This window comes from Alexandromys fortis, unplaced genomic scaffold (genome assembly GCF_014885135.2).
Source record: "Alexandromys fortis isolate MF-2015 unplaced genomic scaffold, M_Fortis_MF-2015_v1.1 scaffold_116, whole genome shotgun sequence".
Taxonomy (NCBI): domain Eukaryota; kingdom Metazoa; phylum Chordata; class Mammalia; order Rodentia; family Cricetidae; genus Alexandromys; species Alexandromys fortis.
In genome coordinates, this window is record NW_026067998.1 from 1,580,114 (window position 1) to 1,606,884 (window position 26,771).

Sequence of the window (26,771 nt, forward strand, 5' to 3'; positions counted from 1 at the left end):
CAGAAGTAGGGGGAGGGGGAGAAAAGTGAGGGGAGGGGGAGAAAAATGGGAGGCTGGGAGGAGGCAGAAATTTTTTTCAACAAAAAAAAATAAAATAGGAAAAAAAAGAAAAAAAAAAACAAGAAGTACCATCTACTTTTAATACTACAAAGGAAATAAGCATGAAACTGATATATAAAATTTGAAGGCCAAAGATTGCATTAGGGGTGCTAGGGACAAGGAAAGCCTAGCAGAGAAACATTGGTTTTTCTGAAAGACAAAGGAAAAAGAAAGTCTGTCCATGTGTTTCACAGAGACAGAATTTTGGCAAGGTGTACTTAAGGCAGAGCAAAGCACCCAAAGACAGACAGCATATTCAAAGAAGCGAGAAAAGCGTCAGTGACGTGGCAGAATAATTAGTTTCAAGAGGTAGCAAAGATTGGCATGATGCTCCTAGAAGGCTGCAGAAACAATCTGGATTTTGTTTGCAGTCCAGTGAAAAGCTGTTAAGTTTTGAAATAATTATCATAATCCATTCTACATTCTGCCGCGTGTAGATGATGGGTCAGTGATGATGAATATTAGAAGCGATGCTCTGAGGGCTGTTGCGGTTACCCAGGTAAAAAAAGCATGGCAGTCCTAACTGAAGCTGGACAGTACGTGTCACAGGGTCATCTGTAGGAATAAAGAAAGGAGGCCTACTAGAGATACCGACTGGGAAGCCTCAGGAATGTTCACGGAGTTAGTTGAAGGGAAGCAACTGTTGAGCTGTTCTCTATCACCATTTGACTGTCTATCTTAAGTCGTGGAGGGTAGAATTCAAGACTTATCCAGAAGGTCTGCAGCATGCTAAGGATACACATAGGAAGAAATTATGGAAAATAGAAGTGAGTTTTACTAAAGGAATAGTTTTACAAACGGGATAGTTGAGAAGCTACAGTTGTGAAACTAGGTGTATGCAAAAGGAAGAGAAGTAAAAGACAGAGAGCTAGCACAACGCTGAAGAAGGAACTTGCTGCATCCTCACAGCTAGAGATCCACACACTTAGAAGAATAAAAGGCTTTCTGCTTGATACAAGGAAACAGAACAGACAAGTTTAAAAGTATGAAAAGACATGGAAGCAACTAATTTAAGAAAAAGAGCCAATGGTCTAGAAGTCGTACGGTCACTGCACTGCTGTTCCAGAAGTACGCGAATGACAGAAGTTACGCCTGTTTCATGCAGATATACGATCCTTAAATCATGATTACCACTTTGAGAAGGGAGAGCCAGGAAAGGGTTATAATAATAATTCTTATAAACATCACGATAAGTGTGGACAGGCAGACCTACCACTGTGATCGCAAATGCTTCTGCTTGCTTATGAAACGGCATCTCTCTGGTGTTTATTTGTGCTCATGGGATGTTGCCAGCTTTCTGAGAGGGCTCCACGTGGGATAATGGCAACTCTAAGTAGCAGTTCCCGTGGCTAGGCGTAAGGTCATGGTGTGCTCACTTGTGGCTTCTAAACAGCTGTTCTTGGAACCATTGAGGATATTCAGGGTTGAATTCCCAAGATTAAAACTGTCGTAGCCTCTTTGCTGTTTCCTCTCTTCTCTTTATTCCACTGACAGAAGGGCATATCTAGAATTTTTTCTCATTCTATTTATAATTTTAGAATTTTGTACATAAACTATCCCACTGCTTCCCTCTCTAAATCCTCCCAGAACTCTGAACTGCATCTCCCTCCCAACTTCATTTCTGCCCTCTTTCCACAGTCCACTGAGTCCCATTAGTACTGCCTATATGGGCACGAATGTAGGACCACCCCCAGAGCATGGGCTAAGTTCTTGAAGAAAAGTGACTCCCCATCATGGGACTTACTCACTTAAAATAGCTCAAAGATTCCGCAGTCACTAGCTCCTAAGTTTGATTTACATCAGAACAACCTTTGGAAAGTATAAATTTAGAGTTCTTTCGAACAACTTTATACCAAAATTGCAGGAGATCAGATTATTCATCCTAATATATATGTTTCTGAAAAATAATCAGTGCAATTAATAAAAACTTCTATTCAGAGCTTTTATTACATATTAAAATATCAAGATAAATGAGATTTTTAAATCTTCCATCTCTGGTCCATAATTATTTTTCAAGTCACATGCCACCAATCCCACGCACCTAACTTGAGCCGTAAACATTCTTTAATTTTTACTTATTTATATTCTGAACCTTTCACCAAACAGAAACATTAGAAGTTCGATATTCTCATTGTGAAGCTAATTTTCCCTGATGGCTCTACAGATACTAAAAATAAATATAAATCTTTGCTTAAACACTCACTATCCCATTGACAGTCCTGTGTCTTTTTCCTCCATAAGATTTTGTGTATGTGAAAAAAGAGAGAGATGGTTGTTCTCTACTTTGTGTCTTCAGCATTTATCATAGTTCTGGGTAAGCATGTTGTTTCTTTGGCGCTCATGCAAGCTAAATCAAAAGATGTTGTGTTTGAGTGGAAATGATATTTATTCAAAATGCAACCGTTTAGCATGTTCTTGAAATATTAAAAAAAAAACTCCATCAGCAATGGAAAGGAATTCCCAACTCAGAATTGAATGGGGGGGGGAGTAAAGATGAGACTTCACAAAAGATGTGAAAGAAAGAAATCAATGTTTGAAAATTCTTAAGCTCAATTTAAAAACGTTCATATAAGAGTAGAGAAATGTGTCAATCAAGCCTAAGTGTCTATTTAAGGTACAGAAATGATAAGAGTAAAGTGCTGAAGACACACCAATGACTGGTAGTGATAGCTCTGACACCATCAGATTAAGCTCTGGTACTAGCCTTAGGATCCTTGTTAACTTCCTTTTCTTCTTCTCACTGGAGTTGGAAACACGAAGACCTCCACTACTTGCCTTGTGCCCTGCAGGCATTGGATAAAATATGAGCCCCGGGACAGGAAATGATAAATCTGAATAGCAAAACCTCAAGTGAGCACTGGTTTCTCTACTTGTTATCTTGTTGTCAGGGAGGAAGACGGGGTGGATTCTTTAATGGAGTAATATGTTCTGTATATTATGTAATAGTTTCAGTAAATAAAAAAAAAAAACTCCTACACTGCTACAAAGATTTTAGAAAGGGGAACAACAAATTACAAAATATTTTACAATGTAAACTTCTCATACTTTTGTGCTCACAGTGTACCTACATTTTCTGATCTTTTATCAGTCTTTCCTTGAAAAATATCATCAAAATCTAAGCAGGACTAGTGACACTTAGTGGCAGAGAAGTTGGAAAGCATGTGTCAAGCCCAAGGGATCCAATGACCCTTGCCACATGGAGATGGACTAATATTTTTTTTTTAAATTTGGGATCAAAAGGGACAGGCAAGATAATTGATAAAGTTACCATAAGTTTGAAGTCAATTTAAAATATAAGGTGAGTTCTGGTTCAACTTGGACCACAGAATGAGATCCTATCTCGAGAGAGCAAAAAGATGAAATTGTAATTTTGCAATGATTATCCAAATTAATCATATTATCTCATTTAAATATTCATTGAACGAATTGTGCACAGCATGTGATCTCAAAGACAATAAAGGAATATGTTTTCTTGGGTAATAGAATTTAAACCAAACAATGTTTTATAATATGTTTTCTTGGGTAATAGAATTTAAACCAAACAATGTTTTATCTGCCAAATGTCTAAATGGTACTGCTTGATATCTGAGTACAAAATAGTTTATTACTATATTCACATGTTTCTTGAGTTTTACTTTCTCCTTAACGGAAAATAATGCTATTTATTTATGTTCTTATGGACTTTACATTTCAGGGCAAAATTTTTCATATCAACCTGATGAGATAATAATAATAATTTTGACAGAATCATATTCCTTAACTATGGAAAAATAATTATGATTGAAAGTACTACTTTTTTCTTCCAGTGGATTATTGTTAGTACTCAGTGGCCACCAGGCAATGTATGCATCATGGACATGTGGCGGTTGCAGAGAAGATATGTTCAGCATCTTAAGGAAGCATGTGAGTTATTATGAAAGAGAGTGAAACCCGGCCCATATGTTCAGTATGTGTGCTGAGTGTGCTGGGTGATACACAAGTATAATAAAGTGAAACTAGTGTCTTGGTAACGGATACAAAAGGGGAAATCACATACATGCAGATCTTTACATTTGAACCTTGTAAGTAAATCAAGCCCTACTTTCAAATGGACAAAACTCAAAGACCTAACTGTCTCAAAGTGACCAGGTCGTGGTATCTCAAGTCATATTGTCCTTAATTGTTTTAAATGCAGATATCCACCTTCATATTTAAGTAATTTCATCTTGATTCATCTGTTCAAAATAGGCTGATCCCTGCCTTCCTTAAAGGAATATTGAATGAATATAGTTAAAACGAAAGAAAGTTAAGTGTCACTGGAAAGAATAAAGTTAAAATAAAATAAAAGAGAATCTTGGTATCAAAGAAAGGCTCATTACATTACTATTTTATTTATCTGGCATAAATAATAAATTGTATTTTTCAAGATGAAGGAGGGCGCAATCATCATTTCTTTGTGTTCTTTAAATAATAGATGAGACATTTATAAAATTGGACTCCAGCAATGAACTGTTTTTACAGTCTAATATCTAGTGCACACTCCCACTGACAGTACACTCTCTGCAGCCCAAGCGAAGTGTGCATCAGAGCTGTGTGGCTCGGATGGATTGACAGCTGTGCCCCGCAGAGCAGGTTAAGTCGTACGGAGCAGGAGTCCACATCGGAGCCAAAGCTCATCCTTGAAAGACAAGCTTGACAGCTTCTGAGCATGCTGGAGAGCTCATTTGTCGGGCTTCGTAGGATGATTCACTCCCGCAAAGCTGCATGTCATTAGGAGCATTTGATAATTCTTGTGGACTTTGTTTCCTGTCATATCAAGTATTATTTATTAGGAGCAAATTAAATTTCTCAGTAGTTCTGACTACTGAAATGGAAATGTTTATCAAGAACCGTTTTGCTTTTGGGTTGTCACATACCCATGAGCTTAAAGTGTCATTTCTGCTCAGCATTAGTAACGCCACCCAATGACTTTTTTTTTTGATGGTTACATCTAATTTTGCATGAAGTAAACTGTGTCTGACACTCAGTGGATTATTAATGAATACATATTTAACAAATGACTAGGAATTCAGAGGAATACCTTAAATGAAGTGGGAAAGATGCCAAAACTCTATTCCCAAGTGTGAGAAAAGTATTGGTGAAGGATCAGTTAAGGCGGATAACTAAAGTATAATTTATTTTTAAATGTAAAAGTTTTAAGCGAGATCCATCATACCACTATACTTTCTTCAGTGATGAAAACAACACAAAAAATTCTTTGCCTTGTCTCCCGGCACTCTATAGAAATGCCAACGAACCCTTGCCACCAGACAGAAACAAAAGGATTCAAAGATATACTGCTAAAACAGTGACAAGCCAACTGCTGTCTCTATCTGAGAGCAGTATATGACTAAATATGAAATGAATTTTTGAAATAAGGGCTGCATCTTGCCCAAATAATTACTGTATTAAAACCAATGTCACTTTCGTGAGGGGCAGGCAGATGAGATATTTGGCCAATATCTTATCCTATCTTACCATAGCTTATTTCTTCTGCAGCTGCATATTCCCCCCTTCGTTCTTTGCCTCGATAAAGCCAAATACCAGAATGTTAAATAAACTTCAAAGTTCAATTTCCACCCCCATGATGTATTTGCCTGAAAAACAACATATTAGCACTGCCCTTTTTCCTCACTGGAAAGCATCATGTTTGCTTTGAACTTGCCCTCTAAAGTGCCATGTAATACACATCTATGTATTTTATACATAGGCCTTTTCATCGCTTACACTTTAGTAACCTTACTTTTATTATATCTCACTGCTTTTGTCTTAGTAAGAAAACCTTAAAGTAATCCTTAAGACAATTGAGTTTTCAAAAAATTAAAATGACTCACATATTTGTTGCAGTCTCAGGAAATGAGGCCAAACAGCCAAACTGGGTTGTGATCAGGGCTGCTGCTAGAAAATCAGAATCAAAGGCAATGGGGACTTACAAGCCTATTTTTAATGTTACGCAGGAAAAAATGCACAATGCACTCTATTGAATTTCCCTCTGACTTGGGAAAAGTTATAATCGTTTCTAATTTTCTTTTTTGTGATATATGGCCATCTGAAATCAAGCAAACAGAAATTTCTAAATGTCAAAGTATAAAGTATTTAATAAACAAAAGGCACAGCCAAAATGTCTGCTGTATTCTGGAAATGCTCCCTACACAATGAAGCTGACAAGGCAGCCTGCCATTGTAGCATTAATTGCAGGCTTCAGAATGGAAGCATATTTCTCTGCAATTAAGAGTCTCTGAAACTCAAATATGATCTACAACAAGATTCTCTTCATTTATGGTAAATTGTTTCATAATTATGGCATCAAGTGATATAAGTGATGGCTACCGGACAGTCTATGCTTGAGAAAAACAAGTCTCCATTATGGTTGTTGTTCTCTCTCCTTTCTCTCCTGCTTCTCCAGCATCAGTGCTAATTGTCTTGTGGGAAAGGCAAGACTTGGAGCACCTTGCTGGATATTGCCGAGGGGACTCTCTAAGGAGCACAGGGCACAGACCAGGCAGAGTCGAATCCTCGGTGGAGGTCGTTCTGTGTAAGAAAGGTGCTCTAGTTCTAAGAACACTAATACATGTGTAGCCAAAGGCTTCCAAAACTGTCTAAAGTCACAAGAGAGGTAAGAAAGACTCCCCAGGACAAGAGTAAAGAAACCAGGATATCTTTATCTATCCCAATTGCAGCAATGTGGACGGGTATACAATAGTCATTACATCCACACACTAATAAACAAAGAAATGCATTCTCATACCCACCCTGTAAGTGATTGAGAACAGGGGATGCCATGAATCATCATGCTTTGTGTTCATTTGAGTGTGGATGGTGGGAGATCTTGGAAAAGGCAAACTGAAAAAGACAGAAACAGATATCATCTTGGACTCCAAAAGTTGGCCAGATAAGTATTGGCCAGGGCTTTCAAGATGGCGAGCTTTCTCCAGCCCTAGCTGGCAAGATTTCAAGCTGTGCCAATAAAGCAAATGGAAATTTCTCTGCTTTCCTTTGCAAAGATCGCTAACAATGCTCCTTTGCCCATGGACTGCTATCATTTTTGGAGATTAGGAAAATTTTGCTCAAGCATAGTTTGTCCCAGCAACAGCATGGCATCATTATTATGTTCCTGCTCACATCCATCCTGAATAGATTTTTCTCTATCTTCCCTGGATCAGACATTACACAGCCTAGTATCTGCATTAGCAAAGTCTTTAATCTCAGTATTAACCCACATTTCTTAGCATTATGTATTGATAAATGGCGTTGAGGTGATTAGAGTGATCTTACACTGCAAAGATTTATCCTAGTATCACACCATCACTAAAATCTGACTCCCGGTCCCAAGAAAGCAGGCTATAGCTGTCAGTTACTCAATACGTCACTGCCTCAACACCACTTGGCACAACCTCCTTTGCTTTGAATCATGTTGCTAGTCAGGATTAACATCTACTCACATGGGGCCTGTTTCTAATATGTAATCACTGTTGTAAGCAAACAGATGCCCATGTCCACATCCCTGTGTGAGAGCCGCAGTTGAAGAGTAGGCCCCAGCAGTCAACACAGCTCTGCCTTTAGATAAGAACTGTGGATACAGTAACTCCTGATGAATCAATTTAGTCAGCAGAAAGTGGAAGTCACCGGGAATGTCAGCAAACAGTGGAAGAATCATTTGCTCTAGGATTACAGAGCAAGAGTAATTATGTCCCCGTAAATTACCATTTATTCTTGCTTCTTGTTTCTTTTACTTCCTTCCTGCCCAAATGGACAGAGTCGGGAAGGATTCTGTGCCCAAATGAAACTTGAGTGATTAATTCCAAATACTTTTTCTATTTTCTATATTAAAAATATGAAATCCGGAAGTGTGTTATTTGTCAAAGGCCACCTACTTTATTAGAGGAATGTTATTTTATCATTCATGGAAATTATCACCTTATGAAGGTGATTTTTATAATGCCTTTTTGTTGTGTTTATATTTTTCACTATTTGTGCAGTGTTCATTAATTAAAATTATTCATTCAATTTTGTAAGTCCATGTCATCTGGTTCTTTCTAGAAGTCATGCTATTTAAGGAATGAAATGCACATGAAGAAAATGTCAATACTGACACATCTCAGCACGTTGCTGTAGTTACTGCCCTTGGAACTTTTGGAAATTAGAAATCATAATCATGTATCATGAGTAATGCATCTGCTCTATGTCCTCCTCTTTATTAGTTTCTATTACATTGTTCATAAATTGAACACATTAATTGTTCAATACTATTTTTATCCATAAAAGGCTACCATTAACTGAAGCACTACAACTATTCAATGCTGGTTATTTTGGGTTTTGTCATCATATCACTTACTCAGAATGCAATGCCCTGAAATCTAGTGAAGCTATCCTTAATCTCATTGCTGCCAGAAATGTGGAATCTTATATTCTGAGTTATTTGGTATTTTAATTAATTTGAATAATGATGTATGCTAGAGGTAAATAGGTGGGATTGAGTGACTGTATCTAAGTCTAATTGCTAAGTCACACAAAATGTAAAGTAATATTAACATGTAACCTAGAATCTTCTCTGGTTTGAAACCATTTGTTTTATAATATTGTTATATTAACTTTATTAATCTTCAGGGCTATAAATATTAAAAACAATGTTTAAAATATGAATAACTAATCCAGAATTCCCAGAAGAATGGTAAATGTAATATATGTTACATGTCAAACATTTAAATATCAATAGCTTGACATATCTTGTTCAGCTGTTCCTGTAAGAAAAAACTTTTCAATACTCTATATATTATTCTTAAAGCACAACTTGTTACCATTATAAACTAAATCACTTCATTAAATTATATTACTACTAGGTGTGACAAATTCTGATATATTCTTTATCTTCTATCTGATTCTACGCTTATCTATATTATTTTATGATGGGGAACCCCTGCCAGCCAATGACCTTTAAGAGGTTGGACCAGGTTAAGGTATGAACTTATGGGTACCCAGAGCAAACCACTGGCCCACCCAGAGCTTGCTCTTTCTGGTTCCTGCATTACACACCTGAGGCTGGACCTCTTATTTCTGTTCCACGAGTTTGGCTATTATAATAAAGAAAATATAAGTGGAATCTTTTGGTGTTAGCTTAGGATTTTTTGACCCACATCCTCACCCCCAATAGCGGGAGTATTTGCTATTTCTGTTTATAATATTTGTACACCTATGCAAAGTTGTTTTGTCAGATTGTATGCATGCATGAATCTACCTCTGCTTAAGACATTTTGTATACTGATACAATTTTAGGATATATTTATCAGATTGCATTATACATTTCTACCTCTGATCAAGACACTTATACATTATTTACATTTTGAGGTCATTGTCCTCATTTGCTACATAGATGTTTAAAGATTGTTCAATATTCTAATATGAAATCTTAGTCTTTAACTTACGCAGTTATTAAGTATTATAGGTCAATAGTCATCCATGTTTGTCATACTTATAGTTAGACTAATCAAGTTCTTTAGATATATAGAAATTGTATTTTGCATAGATATGTAATCTTCAACCACTTCAAAGAACTGTAGTACATGTCATTTTAATAGCTTATGGTTCTGTTGATGTGAGACACAATTAGTTCTGACAGCACCAATCTTTACTGAGAGAATGTTGAGCACCAAAGATACTCTATTTGGAGTTTGTTTTCTTCTTGGAACAACTGGCTTTTGGGCAAGGAACTCCCCATGCCTCAACCACTGACAAAGTACATTGTGTCCAAACTGAATAAGCAGAATACAAGGAAAAAGATGGTTAAACCTTGTCAAGATAGGATAAGACAGTTCTAAATATTTTCCTACCTCTAAAAATGCTAGGACTTAGCCAAAATTGGTTGCTTCAACATTGCAAATGAGACTTTGGGTGATTGCTCAGATATTCAGTTGACTCTATCATATACTGCACATTTTGGAAGCTGCTTGATAGCACTTCCTGCCTATTCATGTAATATTATCTCTCTTCTCAAGCCTTTGATGGGGTTGAAAATTAAATAGTCACAGTTGCCTTCCTCTTATGATTTAGCCAAGTCATTTCCAATCCAAAACTTAGACTCTTTAGGATAAAATGTTTATTATAACATTTAGCATGTTTTCCTACATACTATTATTTATGTTGGTTATAATCCTAATTTTATACTTGATATCTGTTCCTGGTGTATATAGTTTTGTATTGAGTTTGGAACTCTCTTATTTAGACAAAAGGGGGAGTTGATGAGGAACATCTGTCAGCCAATTACCTTTAAGACATTGGACCAAGTTAGGGTGTGACTTATTGGGTACCCAAAGAAAATCACCGGTTCACCCAGGGCTCTCTCTCTCTCGGGTTTCAGTGTTATACACCTGAGGTTGGAATTTTCATTCCTGTTCTGTGAGTCTGCCCATTATAATAAAGAAAACATAAGTAGACACTTTTGGTGTCAGCTTGGGATTCTTTGACCCATGTCTTCACTCCCAATAATTTTATTTTTACTGTTAGGCAAAATCCACTAAAGTTTCATAGTATGTTAAATATGCCTTCGTTGCTCTGGAAAGTGAATGGTATCAATAATGGGGGATGCTGAATAGAAAGTGAGTGGTATTGATCATGAGGAATGCTGAGGAGATGGTCTAGGGTATGCACTGCGTTGCAGATACAGAGCTCAGAGGATAACCCACACAAGTCATTTCTCACTCTCTCTACTTTGAGGGTCTTGGGGTTCAAACCCAAGTTGTCAAGCTTGATGGTTCATATTAGATGAGACATATTATTGGCTCGCTAGAATGTTACACATTGAGGAGAGAATTTCAGTGTCTGGAAAACACGTGGTGCAAGAGTGTAATTTTATTTTCTGAATAATTAATATTCACAGATTATGTGGATGGAAGATTATCTCGAAAGTAAAAAGAGCAAAAGGAAAGTTATTTTTCAGAAGCAAAACATGTAGTATACAAGCTGAATGAGGCTTGATAGAGGCTTCAAAATAAGAATTATTTTGAAAAATCCTAGATGGCTGTTTTTCAGCATGAGAAAAAATAGTTTTGATATTTAAAATGAATTCTTTATTTATACCTTAAGACTCCGATCTGACTCCTAGTACATTAACATTCTGCACACTGAAAATGTGCTAATACAGAGTCATGTAAAAGTGCAGGTCAAGGAGTTCACTTGGTTTCTCTGGGCATTAGCACAAAGATACTTGCTCCTTTCAATATAGTCTCTAATTCATTTAAGTATTACATTTTCAGCTCTCAATTAGGTTTTCAAATCTTAGTAATCTGATGAATTTTCTTGCCATCATGTCTCACTTTTAATAATTTAGTCCCTAACTGCATTCCTTGATTTTTATGTGACGGTATCATGACCTACTCAGAGTTTCTTAATATGCTTTCTATATTTATGCATGTAGAAATGTTCATACATTTACCATTGTAACTTTAGATATTGAATGAATAATGAGGATCCCTAAAACTTTACTGCCAAAATAAGTATTTGTGGATTTTAATCAAAATTATGCATTTGTTTTCATGTATTTATGAATGAAATAGCCTTAAAGTTTTACTATATCTTGCTCTGTATAAAGATATTCAACATTTTATATTCTTGGTAATCATCTGTTTTTAAAGAAAATTTTATATGTAAGCATATATCATCAATTGTATAGTCTTCCAATGAAAAAAAGTTGAAGAAAAACATTCCTTATGTAAAATCTTTTTACCGTCTTGTATTTTCTAAAAACCTTTTTTTCCTAAAATAGGTAATAAGAGTAAGAGGACTTACGGCAGATTTTTTTATAAACACTGGGAGAAGGTATACTACAAATAAATTGAATATTGAGCACGTGATAATGTTTAGGAAAGTCATGAATAAATCCTTCCGAAGGGTTATAATGGATAAAATCTTTTTGCTTTACCTTCTTGAAACACTAAAAGAGAAAACTTGGGAAGAGAAGGAAATCTTATACAATGATAAATTCTTTATATTGTCAGAAAATATTGGTGATTATTTTTATACATAAGATTAATGAACAAGAAAAACAATTTCTTATTCACCTGGAAATAACAAATATTTTGTGGTAAAATAATATACTGAAAACATACATTTTATATTTACATGGAATTCTATTACTTATCCTCCCACTCCATTATTTAATATTTATTTTTTAGAGACAAGATGTTACTGGATAACTATAACCGGCCTGGAAATCACTACGTAGGCCAAACTGGTTTCAAACTCAGAGAGAACCTCCTATTTTTGCCTCTCAGGAGCTGGAATTAAAGATGTGCATCATCAGGCCCAGCTGATTTCTAGTCTTTAAGGGTAATGTCTTTCTCTTAGACTCATCTACTCAAAATAACCAAACAAAACAAGAGTCCCACTGGAAAGAGAATCTACATTGCTTCCTCTTATTGCTATGAAATCATGTTCTTAACATAAAGATAAAAGTACAATGACTTTCAAGGTACAAAGGAGATAGAAAAGACTAAAGACTCAGGACTTAAAGAATAGTGAGACATCCACTTCTCTCTATTTGATGACTGACTCCCAGAAATACATATCAGGGAACTCCAACCTTGAACCTTCAGTCTATAGAAACAATAAATCTCCAGGAAAATCCCACCCTCCTTGAATGATAGGGCATGAAAGACTTAAACTTTACAGGTTAGTAATATAGATAATTGTTGAGATACAGTCTTGTCAGGTTCATGCGTTCCAGGGTAGGGGCATGTGACTTAGCTTATGATAGGAAGAAAAAACAGAGACACAAGAGGAATAGACAGAGACACAGGACTGAGGTCAACCCAGTGAATACTGAATCTGCCCATGTTTATTTCTCATACTTTTTATATACCAGATTTCAAAGAGGAGGGAGAAGACAAAAGACTTCCTTGCCAAGATGGAAGGAACAAACAAAGTAATCACCTTCTCAATACCCTAAGCATCAAGTAACCACACCCTAGGTCAAAACAACCTGTTAACTTGGGTCAAACTTTCTGTCAATAACTTTGAAGGAGCAAGAGTAGGCTTGAGCTTTCTGATTTTGGTCAAGTTTGAATAAATCCGTATCTATGGGCTCCCACAGATAATCCTTAACTTGTAATAGTTTTGCCTTGATCTTTTTACTTTATGACAACATGTTTGCAGTAGAAGTAGAGGTTCACATTTTGATTTTTGGTCCTTTCTTGGATTATAATTTTGTGAGATTGGGAACATAGCCAACTGTGGATCCCAGTTACCCCAGTGGTCATGCAATTTTTTTTCCAAAAGGCCATTCAATAAATGCATAAGATATTTAATACTTTATTGTACAAACAAAATCTTATTGTGGAGAATTTTGCTTAGATATGTGTTATAGATGTTTAAGTAGACTAGACTAAGTTATAATGTTTGATAGGTTAGGTGTCAATATATTTCTGACTTAATATATTCTCAAATTATATTTGAGTTATCAAATCATTATTTCATCATTAGTTGAAGAGCGTTTGTATATGAAAGGACTCCATCCTCACCAGTTGTGGTGATTTCAGCAGAGCTGAAAGGGGGCTGATTTTCTACATACCTTTGATCAAATTGAAGCATGCAATTAGTTCCTAATTTGTGTTTGGCGAGCACATATCCCAACTTTCCCTTGTGTTATTGAACTATGCAAAAAGTAATTGATTTACTAGATAATGTGTATTATTTACAGATCTCTAGAGATTATCATATCTAAGAACTAAATTGATCAAAGGGGTTAAATGAAGGTCAAGTTCACCTATTTCTTTGTGTCAATGCTTAATGAACATTATTTTATTAATTGTCATGACAAAATTTTCAGGTAACTGTTACTATTACCCATACATATTTTAAATGAGAAAACTCATCTACATCACTGTCAATGAACTTACCCAAGGGCATAGGTACCTGTAATTTAAATACCTATGTTATGCCAACTATCTAGGAATAGAATTGTGTCATTTAGCCTCCCCTCTTTTTTTTTGGCTTAATGCCAAACAATGTCCAGAAGTAAATGTTATTAAGCAGACAATCTGGAGTCATTTGGTTGCAGGTTTGATTAATTTAGCTGCTGGAAAATATCAGAAGCCCTACTTGGTTCCTAAAGGCTAGTGAGTACCAACAACTACATCTTCATATGGAAAAGCATTTAAATGCTGGAGAGACAATCCAAGAAGCTGAGAGCTTCCGTAAGGTAGAAAATATGCTAAGGTTGGTGCTTTATTAGCTAAGAGAATAATTTATCAGGGTGCTTGCTGCAAGGGAAACTGTGGAACTAAGACCATTCGAATCTCTGTAATGGGTGGCAATCTACACCCTAATGGAGACTGGAGTCAAGTGTGTCTGCTAAGTTACCAGACACAGTGTAATTAAAGAAAATACTCAAGACAATGAAAGTGAGAAAGTCATAAAAATCATGGAATTTATTAAAAATAATGCATGTTATTAAAATGACAGCTAATGCTTTCAGAGTGTATTTCAAAGAAAAGATAGTTTCTTGGGTGATTTACAGAGGACATTGGAGCATGGTTGTTGTCTGACATTTCAGGCAACATTTCAGGCATTGAGTTTTGTGGGGCTCTTCATTCAAGACTTGCACTTGCCCTCATCCTTTCTCCCAGAATGGCTTATGTTTAGGTGTGTGCCTTCAGTCCTTCTCCCAGTGTTCCTAATAGATTGCTGGGGATTAGCTTTGTCTCGCAGTCTGTGCCCTTACCAAATTTGCAGTTCAGTGCAGTTCCAGAAAAGAAAATTGTGTGGTAAGTCAATTATAAGAAAAGATGAGTGTGTTTGGAGGTTATCACACTATTTATGTGACTTGTTCTTTCACATGACCCAGGTTTAGACCTAAGTCTCACTTCTTCCGATAGCTCTCTCCTAAACACTCTTTGGGTAAGACCCATCTCTCATCCTTTGAAAAAGATCTTGTTTTACTCTCTTAATAAAAAATTCGACATGTTTTCTCCAGATATATTGGATTTCAGTGTTTTATGTTTTACCCTGGATGTGCCACATTCCCCAAGTCTGCTACACGGTAAGCATTCTGCTCACAATATAACATAAAAGTTAGATAATCAAATAAAAATATTCAAGCAAAATAGAAGACTATTTAAGCAAGTGTGTTCAATATTGTTTTACCTGTTCCAAAATATATTATATACAACTTCGTTGTTGGCTGTCTAGATTCTGTATTTGTGACCTGTTTTAGGAGAGGAAGGGTAATTACTCTGAAAATATTACTGTTGATGGAAGAATCATTTATAATGTAGCTCTAAAATAAAGTACAAATAATAAGACATACATGACTTCTTCCCTTGTTCTGATGAAACACAAAGGTCCACACCAGATGCTGCCATTAGATATTAGACTGCTCAGCCTCTATAACAGTTTTTAGGAGAAAGAAATATGGCACAGAAACATCCATCCATAGATTTATGGACATTCTTTTGGAATAGATGGACAGCAGCTGTTAGAGTTAAGTGCCATAGAAAAATACTGGCTTCAGAAGCAAAGAATGAAGAGAAAGTTACAAAAAAAGGGGGGGAGATGGTTCAGACACCATTTTAGGGGGGCTCAGCAGGAAGGCAGGAATCTTCCTGACAGTCTTGTGAGTTAAATCTATACAGAAAACAAGAACATGAAAAATACCCACTGACTGGCCTGTGGATAATACTCTCTGATGGCAAGACAAATATCACCTAGTTCAACATAGGATATAAAATGCTACTGTGGTTCTGTTCTCAAATCTGTAGGTCTCCTTCTATCAGGAAAATCATTGGTCACAGAACCACAAGAGAGGAGGGAAGAGAAGACACGAGCAGGGGTCAGAGGCTGTGAATATGATGAAAATCGTCTTCTAAAGTCAGCCTCAGTGAGACAGCTCAACTTTATTTCAGGTTGACGAGGATATATAGAATGGGGACAGTGGGTGGGGCATCACCTAATTCCATTTGATAGTATACTTCTATCATAAAGTGGGAGTACAATAAGTATCACATGGACAACAGAGAGGGGCATTTGCAGGGACCTGTGTCAAAGTTCACACTTAAGTCAGGGGAATAAAAGAAAAAGGATAAGTCAGGCATCCAGGTTCAGGGATGCCTACCAGATAAGGTCAGTCAAAGAGCAGGAACCACTGCTAGGTAAGAGGATATTTTTATTTTGCAAAAAATCTCAGAGAATTGTCCAGAGATGGATTAAGCCTTAAGCAACAGAACCCTTCAAAATAAACACTTAACAACCCAAAGAGCCAGTATGGAAAGGCAAGGCCAAACAGAAAGAGTTTGGGTCCATGGTCATGAGACTACAGAGAGTTAAACTGTGTATGTTCCCAGCAGATGACCACACAGCTTACTTGCTACCTAATATTGTAGTCCAGCTTTCTTCTCCTCTATTATTCTTCTTTCTAAAAATAAAATAAAAATCATGCTTTCTCACAGAATACAAGTGAATCCTGGGCCTGGTGGTCATTCATTCATCAAAGAACCATACAGATAATGCACTATGGAAGTCCAAATAGAACAATTGATGCCTGTGGACACCGTGAAATGCTACATTTATGAGTCATGGCACAGAAGAATTGGAAGACATGCAAGCAAAAGGCATAAAAAATAGATTCAACAAAATCATAGCATTAAAAATCTCCCAAACTATACTGAAGTGATTATTTAGTTATAGGACCCCACTTTTGCTTTTGCTGTTACTGGGAACTTCACTAACCAATAATTTGTAGTGTGGTAACCTATACCTAGTACTGAGACTGTCATTTAATAATCCTTTCTTTTAGAATCCACGTAATCTTCCCTTTTGCTTTTAAAATATAATCTTTATCGGGTTACAAACATGGAATGCAATATAAGAAGTAAATCTTAACCAAATGAAGCATTTAATGCAGGGTTCCCTGTAGTATTTTGTATTATATTTGTTAAGTTACATAAGTGTGAAGAAATGGTAATTAATACTTGTTGCATTTCATGCAAAAATATAATAAAAGTGAAAACACGAATACATGTAGTTTGAAAGAAAGGGAGGGAGAGAATACTAAACATTAGAAGTTTAAATTTTAACTGGGTAGATTGCTACAAGAAAGGAGGGAGTAAGAGGATTTAGCTAAAACTATGGCTGTTTGAGCAAGCCTTATGAAAAGTTTTTAACCCACATAAAAATATAAATAAACTGAATTGAAGACCAAGATGTAACTCCACATAACCATTATCAGAGAAACTTCCTCCTGAAGTAGATGGGAACAAGTATAGAGACTCATGGCAGACATTCTACTACAGAAAATGAAAATTTGCAACTCCTGTCCTAAAAAAGGTATCTCCATCAAATTCCTTCCTTTAGAGTTCATAGAATGCTGAGGAAAATGAGTAAGAAGAGGTAGAAGAGCCAGAGAGGATGGAGGACACCAAGGAACAAGGGATGATCACATTACATACAATCTCACAGCAACTGAGGCAGCATGAACAGGGCCTGCATAGTACTGTACCACATCCTTTGCCTATATATTGTGACTTTTAGAGTAGTATTTTTACAGAATTAAAACAAAGTAGATCTCTTTTGTATATGCCTTTTCTTGGGCTTTGTTCTGTTTTTTTTTTTTAAATTAAATTCCAATATGTTAATTTTCTTTTATCTTATACTTTATTCTTTTCCCTTTTAGAAGCCTGTTTGTTTTCTAATGAGAATAAGAAAGGAAGTGGATTCTCATAGGTTGAAAAGAACTGGGAGGAGTAAAAGGAGGAGGAATTGTAATCAGGATACATTATATAAGAAAAAAATCTATATCCAAAAAAAAGGGTTTGTAAAAGGTATCTAGAGTTTAAAAGGAGTCAAGAAGATTTTTAAATAATATTTGTGAAATTAATGATATATTATGCTTTTGGTTTATATTATGAATAGGTTTTTGATAAAAATTTAATGAAGGATGTTATGGTTTGAATAAAAATGGTCCCCATATGATCAGAGAGGTTGACACTAATAGGAGGTGTGCCCTTGTTGGAGAAAGTGCTTAACTTGAGTTGGGCTTTGTGGTTCAAAATGCTCAAGTTAGGCCCAGTGTTTTGGTCTTAATGCTCTCTTCCAATCATCTATGGCTCTTATAATCTTTCCGCTGAGTTCTGAGAGGAGGAATTTGATGGAGACATCAAATTTAGACTTCACATAATATCTGACTGTCTGGCTCTGAATCTGTTTCCATCTGCTACTGGAAGAAACCTCTTTGATGGTGTCTGGATAAGACAGTGAACTGGGAGTATAGAAGAGTATCATTAAGAATCATTTTATTGATTATTTTAGACCAGTAATGTTTGGTTTTATGTTAGCTAGACCTCTTGACTATCTAGTGTCTGGTTCTTGTTTTACAAGTAGTGTCTCGAGTGGGTTCCTTCTGAGATCAAATCACATATTGATTGGCTACACCACACTTTCAGTGCCATCATTGCTCTAGAATATTTGCTAATAGGACAAATTTAGGTCAAAAGTTTTGTGGCTGTGTTGCTGGCGTGTTTCTCATGTGGTAGCCTGTAGAGTACCTTACCACACCAAAGAGACTAAGAAGTATGGGTGAGGGTTTCATAGATACCAGCTTAACTTCTTCAGGTTCAATGCATTGTGGGAGTGTTGCCCTCAGCAATAGAGTCCCACTGTCAATTGTGGAGAGCAGAGTTTTGTCTTATCAAAAGCCTGGGTTACCTGGGTATTTCCATTTGACTTTCCAAATAGCCCTTATTATTATTTGTCCTTCCCCATATTTCCTCCCCTTCTCACTTAATCCTCCTATTCCATTACCCCTATCTTTCTATGGCTCTATTTTCCATGTGATATCCCCTCCTTCCCCTCAATACCTAACTCCTGTTTTCATGTGGATTTGAACATGCTTATCAAAGACTTAAAAGCTAACATCCACATATAAAACAATATATACAGTATTTGTCTTTTGCTGAGTTACCTTACTCAGTCTGATTTTTTTCTATTTCCATCCATTCACCTGATAACTTCATAATTTCTTTTTATAATAAATAAGTAACATTTCATTGTGCAAATGTACCACATTTTCATTATTCATTTATTGATGTATATCTAGGCTGTTTCCAATTTCTGGTTTCTATGAGTAGAGCTGCAATGAACATGGAGGAGCAAGTGTCACTCTAGGAGGACATAGAAGTCATTTGGGTTTATGCCTAAGATTAATGTAGCTGAATCTTGGGGTAGATATATTTCTAGAATTTGGGGATAGTCATTTTTATGTTTATAGTTGTTGTACAATTTTGTCATACCATTAGCAATGGATAAGTATGACATCCACATCCTTGTCAGTATATGTCACTCATTTTATTTATCATACATATATATCATATATATCATATGATATATATCATATATCATATATATCATATCATACATATCTATTGACCATATGTATATATTTCTATATACATCAAATAAAGCATACACTGAAGATATAGGTCAGTGTTAAAGTACTTGTCTAGCATGTATGATCCTGGATTTCATCCCCAGGACTGGAAAAGATATGGGTGTTTGTGTGGGGAGGGGAGAAGAAGGAGACAGGGGAAGCGGGAGGAAGAGAGGACAGGAAAAGAAGAAGAACAGGAGGAGGTGTTCCATGCCTTCAAAGAAATTTCTAACAATGAGGTGTTTATGTCTTTACTCTTTTCCTTTTCAGAAATCTACATTGTTCATATCTAATAAAGCACTTGCTTGAAAAAAATGTTCATAAACCATGCTTAAAATATTCTGTAGAAAATCCTAACAGTTACCATATGTATTGATAGATTTAGAGAATATCCCTTGAAGTCTTTGTAAATTCAAAGCCTGGGTTATCTCAAAAACAAAAACAAAAAAAAAAACCTCATCTGTTCACCTCCTTTGACATTTGATGTCCTACATATAATTTTAATATTTATAAGCACATGTCACCTCATTCTCTCAGTTTTCTTTCTCCTCTCCCTTTCCTCTTTTCCCTGCCCCACCTGTCTCCACCTTCCTGTCGGTACCTGCCTTCCTGCAGTTCTTGGGTTTCTTGTTGTTTTAGTTTGGCTTAGTGGTTTACTACTCCCAACAACTGGCTTTTATGTGGCCTTCCGGCACAGTAGACGGGTTTCCTCAGCTGTTTACATGGTTTTCTGACAATATAGTGTGTGCTACAAGGCAACTAGGGGGCTTTAGCTTCTTAACATCTTCTAATTATTCTGATTTGTACTAGTTTTAAGTCAATTAAGCAGAAGCAAACAGAGGATCAGCTCCAGCTTGTACCGTTTTTTTCAAAGATTGATCTTTTCTTGTTGTTTTACAAGAACACTATTCATTTTATTCTTTTTAATGAATCAGCATTTAGTACTTCTAAATTTATTATTTAATGACCTTCTCTCTGTACATAATCTCTCTTTATACTAATTGTGTTTTATTTTCTATTTGAGAATACATGTGAAGTTTTGGCTGTCCTGGGTCTTTTGTTTTTGCATATAAAGTTGATTATTGTCTTCTCCAGATCTGTGAAGAATTTTGATGGGATTTTGATGGGGATTGCATTGAATCTATACACTGCTTTTGGTAGAATTGCCATTTTTACTATGTTGATCCCCCCAATCCAAGAGCAAGGAAGTTCAAATGGCCAAAAGACACATAAGGTCATGCTCAACCTCCCTAGCAATCAGTGGCAAAGGCTGTATTCCTGCTCGCTGAAACATGTTTGCTTGTTCTCTTGGCCATGCTGAAGTCAGATGCAGAAGCCCTGGCAGGTGTGAGTACCTGTCTGTATTTTAGAAAATGTGAAATCGTGTAAGTGTTGCTTCCAGTCCTGGATTATGAAAGCTGCTATGTACAGTTTACTCAGGTACCTTTTCTTCTTTGCTGGTTTCCTAGGTGATGACCTCAGGGAATAATTGAAAATTACCTGATAAGATGGTAGTGCTGCAAGAGGGATTATTACCCAAGTACAAAATAAATACTTTCATAAAAATTTAAAGTCACTAAATTATGAATACAAATTTGCTTTGACAGATTACTGTACCTTAGTACCTGGGCTATTCGCTCACCCACACTATATCCCTCTACCCAGAACTAAGAGAAATGTCTTGCTGATACTTTAATTTTATTATTTAACATCCTTTAAAGTTTTACCCTTTCACCTTAAGTTCCCCTTCCTCTCTGCTTTACTTTTTATCCTCATGGTTTCGAACTGAAATTTATTGCTACAAGGAATCTGCTTCGCCTGAAGGTGTTTGTTTAATCATCTTACTCTCATTCCTGTGCCTCTGCCGTGGTGTAGATGCTGAGCAGCCCACGGAGGCTCAGATGCAAACGGTCCCTCCGTCTGCTGCTCCCGGAAGGTGCAGCATAATGTAAGAGTTAAAAAGTCAAGTTAGATTCTTGTCAATTGGAGACTATTTCCTCAAAGGGATTCCCCTCCTCCCTCACAGATCTCTCTGTTTCAGTACTGAGATGTCATCATTTTTCTTACTACTGACTGGTATTTCCAACATGTAATTGACTGTGCAGTGTGCCCTTATCAATTCTAGTCACAGAAAACTCAACAAGCCTGCACTAAGCCATTTAGACTTTCAACTCCATACTTATGAGCGGAACACACATTCTTTTCTTATAATCGGTAGTCCACTTCAAAGTTTTTACTGTATGCTAAGTTGACCAACACACCTCCTTTTAGCACATTTATTCTTTGTCAAATGTTATCTTCATATCATATTCATTTACTCTACTAAGTATCTTTCTGCTCCCTAACCTATCTGTCTAGCTTACATTAGGAGGTCCAGCAATTCCATAATCCTCTTCTCACTATCGGCAGCTTCATTTGTCTATTGAAACCCCTCAGAAGATTAGTGACACAAACCTGCAAGGACTGGAACCTTTATCAATTCAAGGACTCTGGTGTCAATGAAGTCCTCAGTGTGTTCAGGAGAAATTCTACTAAAGTTCTTCCTGTACTTACACAGAAATTCTTTTAGATCATCCTTAATTTCCCAAGTCAATGTCTCTGTCCTAGCCAGAAACCTGATTCCCACTACACACACACATACACACACACACACACACGCACACGCAAAATCTGATACTTTAAGACAAGTGAATATACTTTAAGATATTGTGCTTTCGTGCTTAAATTTAGGACACATTTTTGTCATAATAGAATACATGTTCTATCTTGTTGATTCTTTACCTGTGATGGATATATCCTGGAATTATTACATAACATACAATAGTTCAATTTAATTTCAAGTTAAGAAACCTAAGTATGCCTATTTCTATATTTAAAACTTAAGATCAGCATTTGAGATATACTATCCCCCAAATATTGATGACCATCACTTCAGAAGTTAATATATTTTTAAACATTGTGTTGGTTTGTTTTGGGCCATTCAAGGCTACTTGATCTAGATCTATTTGATATCTATAGTCTATTGTTATTCACTGTGACAAAATATACAATGTAAACATTTCAAAGTGGAAGACTAATTTGGACTTGTGGTTTTAGAAATTACAGTCTATGGTCACCTAAATTCATTGTTTTTAGTTCATTGATAAGCCCAAATCTTCAGGGTGGAAAGGCAAGACAAAAAAGAACTACTTAGCTTGTGACTGTTAGTAAGCAAACAAAATGCAGCAGCAAGAAAGGGCCACAGCAGCATGCACCCCACTACTGTTCTCAGCCATGTCCTACCTTCCAATGCCCCATTCAGCTTTTAACTAATTAGTAGCTAACCCATGGATCGAGTTAGCATCTTCAGGATGCAATCATCTCTGAACAATTGGACCTACCAGCTAGAGACCATGTTTCTAAATATAAATCTTTGAGGGACACCTCATATCTAAATCTTAACATTGTTAACTCTTCTATTTTATACAAATATTTTATTAATATTAGTGTTTTTAGTTCATCCAGGGTATGGATTATTTCCAACAGGAAATTCTAAAAGTAAGTTATCCCCAATGACATGGTTGTGACCCTGTAATAGTCTATTAAAAGTTATATATATATTCATTGTACTTTCTTTTTCACTATACTGAGAAATGTGGTCTTTACATCTCCAACCAACTATATTTCCCTCATTAAATGTTGTATTGATTTTGACAGATTTATGAACACTTAGTCTTGACTTTATCATTATCCCTTGTGAACTATTCCTTATTTACTGAAATATGTCTTTGCACATTTATAAAAGAGTAGTTGTCTTTCTTGATTTTGTTCTTTGTATTTTTCTGATCTTGAATTTTGAATATTTTTCCTATGTTTAAAAGATTAGTACAGCTTATGCCTTCTCTTTCATAGATAATACCCTTGCTATATTCTCTCTAGGGATAAATTCATCCACGGAGTTTCAATAATTATTGCTAGTGTATTTGCATCCCCCAAGTTTCTCCCAGGATTGAAAGATGTTCCAAGAATAGTTATATATGTGCACTTTGATATCATAAGAAAATTACTAAACTGAATTTACCATCTTTCCCCAAAATGTATTCATTTCCTTAGTCTTCATATAATTTTAAGGAACAAAAGAACTAAATTTTTCTCCGAATATCTAAAAATACTTCAAATCTCTGCTGTAATATATTGCCAAACATTAAGACATGTATTTCATACATATATATCAATCAATCAAATCACTTCTCTGTATCTCCCTGTGTCACCTATAAGCTTTTGAAGCTTTTCAAGGGTATATTTCTCCCTTCAACACACTTCACTCACTCCCAGAGATGTGACTAGGCATGAGACAGCTTCGCTGCTCAGTTCTGCTCATCCACTTTCAGAAGAGGGATGGGAAGGCAGATTTACAAGTTTAAAGGTTGCCTTGTATCCTTCAACAGCTGATCTGAAAGAACTTTCCTGCCATGTACTTCTCAGCAAGATGTAGAGCAAAGCGGTCCTTTGACTTAGAGTCAACACTATAGGCTGTTTGCTTCCCATCCTCCTTTCCCATGAGGCAGCAGTTTCTTCTCCTCACAACAGTCCAGGCAGAAATTGTCCCATATACATTATCACTTGGTTCAGAGGGGGTTGGGAACTGATGCTGAATAGGTATCCGATTTGCAATATACTCAACCTTCTGCCAACATACAAGACCACAAAGGTCTTCAAAAGCCCGAGGCTACTGATACCACATTTCAGCAGGTTGGTGGTATTTCTTGGACTTAAAACATCTCTCAAACAGTAAATTATTTAGTGTTTTCTTTTAGACTAATTCCACATAGAGCAACACCAGCTTTCTAAGCAATCCTTGATGCTTACACATGCCAGCTTCATCCTGAGCTTTCACCCCAGAACACAAATGTGAACAGAGAAAGTCGATGATGTTCTTTTTATGGGACATTGTTCCATGGTCTAGACAATTTTCAAAGTGTTTATTCTTGAATATTACTTATGTATATACATTCTGTTAAAACATTCCAGTGAAGAAGATGTGAAATATCCCGCATCTTATTTTTTTCAAGACATGGGTAATACCTTCCAAAAATACCATAAACTTTTCCATTGCTATAAATGTTTTTTAAATGTTAAGAAAAATAGAATAAGTTAATTTAAAAATCCAAGTATTTTTGTTCTAAATATATAGTTACAAATATAATTGATTCAAAAGTTTAAAGGAAACAACTACTTAACTAATATGATACATCTCTTTAACTGCCCACTTATTTGGGAAAAGGGTAAAGATATTCAATTGTAAAATGTAAGTGAACTCTCAAAAAGTTGATATGTTTCTTGAAAAGATCAATATGTTATTAAATCAAATTAGACATGTGATATATATATATAAAGTTCTATTAAAACTTTTTTCATAAATGTGTGAATACATTTATACACTGCTCAGAATTCGGAGCACAATTTGCACCTGTCACGCAGAAGGTGATCTCCTAGCCTTTTGATAGTAAGACAACTTGATGCCATCCTAGCAAGTGGTCAGGATATGCTAATGTCTTTCTGCTCCTTCTATTGTAATTAGGAGGTTGCCTGGGAAAGAGGTGTTTTTCAATCTACGTGACAGAACAGACATAGGTGTGGATTTCTTGAAGGATCATTGAAACCCCATCCCAATAAAGTCGAGTGAGTTGTGTTTTCATTCCCATACCTCCACTCTGGTATGATTTATGTCAGGGCTGGTCCCAGATGTGACCATTACAAAGACAAAACAAAACAAAAACAAACAAAGAACTTGCGGGGGGGGGGAACTTCCTCTAGTAGTTAATGGAACCTTGGCTAGTAGGCTATGCTGGCAATCTTTGGATCTAAGAAAGAGTAGTGATGATGCCCAGAGGAAAACAATCTCTTTGTTTCTAGCTTTCTGTTCTTTCATGTATTTGCTTCATGGATTATTTAAAAAATAACTGACCCTATGCCATATCATAGAGAGGAGATATATAACATTGTGTCAGCATTTTACATAGACTTGAGATAGAAATAAAAAGTCAAATAACATGTATGTTCATCATACAATGTCAACATTTCTAGGTTTTATTTTTCTATCAGGGTTTCAATGTATGCCATCTGATATAAGAATGTCATCTGTTGGTGCTTGTATTGATAGATAGAAAGACTCTTCTCATTTGGAGTCAATAAAACCCATGTTAAAGAATTCTGAAATGTGTTTCCTCGTATTTCATAACTACACCTTTTAATATGGGAACTATTTGATAGATAAAATATGTATATATTTATATATGATAAGGTTCTCAGCACTTCCCTACATTTCTGGAAAGCTTAGCTTCGTTGTGCGCTATGGAATGTTTAGTAGTGCCCTTGGCCTCTACTACCTATACCAAGGTATAAGAGCAGGAGGCGGCTACAGAAATTGTAAAATCCTCTAAAAGGCTACAATAGCAGAAAAATTGTTCTACATTGAGGAACATTTTTTATGCAATATGTCACTGATGTGAGAGAATGTCTGCAGTTCCCGAGGGAGAGCTGTCTCCCTGTACCTCAGAAGAGTCATAATTTTAGTGAACTATTGACTTCTCTATTTGCTACGATATACACCTCCAGACTGACTCTGTGGACCCTTTAACATATGTCACTAGCAAAAAAGAATACCAGGGAAGAGTTCTGTTATGTTCTCAGGATAAACACAGGAGAATCAAAAGTCATCTTCTTAGTTGCATTTTGTCAAGTACTCTATTTTCCACTACCATTTTTGCCAAGTACTCTAACTTCTCGAAAGAAATTATTAGTCTCTGGGTTGTTTAATCAGTAATAAATCTCTAAGCAAAAAAAAAAAAAATACTGTGCTCTTCACCATGTTTCTATACCAACAGAATGCTGTTTAACATAGGGAAGGATTTTAATAAATATTTATCTAATAAAGAAATGTCTACTTCAACTGTGGATCTTTATTCCTTAAACTTGAAGATTAAGTATTCCAAACTCCATGTTCTCAGTTGTTTTTTTTTTTCTTTTTGGAGGAGATAAATGAAAGATGATATCAAATAAAAGGTGCAGGAATAAAAAAGAGAAAGAAGAGAATAGGAAGAGATGAAAGAAAGAAGAGAGAATAAAGGGAAGAATACAATTTAGAATGTTTAGTGTGTAGTTGGGCTGTTTACAAAAAGATGCTCTGTCTCTTAGCCAATCTCTAAAGTTCTAGGTTACAAAATGAATCATTGCTGTTATTCTGACTGAAATTGTACAAATG